The following is a 2,077-nucleotide window of genomic DNA, read 5'->3' on the forward strand; positions in this document are numbered from 1 at the left end:
AGACAGAAATAAGAAGGAAGAAAAGGAAAGAGAGGGAGAGGGGACAGATGGACAGACAGACAGAAAGACAGACAGATGAATGAACAAACTGGCTAAAGTGGCTTCAAAAATTGTATAAAACCAAGTGACTGAACTTTGAGATTGTGGGAAGCTAAAAAATTATCTGGAGACTGTTTTTAGACCTTTTGAAAGTCATTTACTTACATGCTATATTTAATCTAATATCATTGTGACCAATAATACATAAATAAATAAATAAATAAATAAATAAATAAATAAATAAATAAAATTAGCAGAACATTAGCTCTGTTGGATCCAAATTCTGAGAATGTCCTCAGGATCATCTCAGGAATTCAGCATAGTTTCCCTGTCTTCTCTGTAAATACTTTGATTCATGCATTTCTTTGTTCTGTTACTAATACATTCTTCTATAACCATTTGCATAGTAGTAAAACAGAATAAGGAAAATCTGGAAATATGAAAATGTACAGGGGCCATGGTTATAGTTGTCTCTACAAAAAGATTTCTGCTATCTGTTTGAAGACTATATTTATGTGTCCACAATACACACACACAGATGACACTTTGACTAACTGTTGGGTTGAACTTATTTTTCTCCTAAAGTCGTTAGCTATTACAGACTGCCTGAAATAAAACACAGAAGGCTAGACATTTCAGTCCCACATTCTTCCTCAGTCTCCCTTTTTTCCTATGTGTGCAAGACTTTCTTCCTTTTTAATTAATTAAGGTCTTATAATGTAAATAAAAATGGTTGGGTTTATAAAGTTCAATGTTAAATTTGGGAGATCATCTTGTTGTAAAAGAATTCTGAAATCTAATGGAAAATATTTTAGATATTTTGTTATTTAACCCTTCATACTCATTACACTTTCCAATCATTTTACAAACCTTCAAGCCAGGGATATAGTCTACAAATATTCAACTATGTCATCATTATTATTTTTCATTTCTTTCAACTACCTTTTCAGGAGATTATTTTAATCTTCTCCTAATATTAAGTCAATTTTAATCCCTTGATCTTTTCAATTTATGCCTTTTAATGACAAATTTCCCCAAATTTGTTTCTTCAAAAATACATCTTTAATAATATAGTTATAAATTATTACATCAAGCTATCTTCTTGGTTAAGTGTTTTGAATATGGTGCGTTTTTCTAATTCAGGTGAAATGAATTTTACTTTTGCTTAAACATAGTTTATTCTAGACTTAGATTTTTCTGTGACTGGCACATGCCCATATCCTTTCCTGACTTTAGTCATTTTGTACTAAGTTCTTGTAGTTGAGAAATAGAACACTTTCACACAGTTTGAACTGTTTCTGGTCATCTTCATGCTTGGGAATCTGCTTAGTGTAGCTACATTCTTCACTAACCTTGTGTTATGTCCAGTGCCTATTTCATTTTTGAACTTGATTTTGAGGTGGACATAGCTGTTTTTCTCCTTTCCCTCATTTGAGGGCAAGATATAGAAATATGTCTTGTCTGAAAATCAAGTTTGATGGGATATTCAGAAGGCATTCTTGTGTTAAATGCTCTGTCTCATAAGTATTCACTCCACATGCTGGACAGGGGAAGAAACACTGAATACACTTCCTTTGAAGAATTAGTTTATGGTGTCTGCATTATTAACTAGCTGTGTTTCACAATTTTCTCCATAGTAATAATTGCTCATTCTGTAGTAGAACAAAATGAGAAACTATACACTTTTAAAATCCATGGAGTCGATTACAAGTATTTTTTTAAATGTTTCTGAGAAGATTCAAGGGTTTAAAGGTGTATTAGAAGATCAACTTTCAATCCATTTACTCAAATAATTTAGACTTTATTGTGGGGTGATTGTGCTACCTTTCTATTTCCTTTGCAAAACAAGCTGTGAGTAACCACAAAAAAAAAAATACTAAGAAATGAAGTTTTAATATATTGCAAATGGCTGATTTTTGATTTTAATCTGCTCTGGCATCTTAAATATTTGGGGTATTGAAAAACCATGCATCAAAGGAGAAATAAAGGAAATCAGGGAATATTGTCTGGGGTTCACAGCTTTACTAGACCAATAGGA

Source organism: Phodopus roborovskii, unplaced genomic scaffold (assembly GCF_943737965.1).
Source record: "Phodopus roborovskii unplaced genomic scaffold, PHOROB, whole genome shotgun sequence".
Taxonomy (NCBI): Eukaryota; Metazoa; Chordata; class Mammalia; order Rodentia; family Cricetidae; genus Phodopus; species Phodopus roborovskii.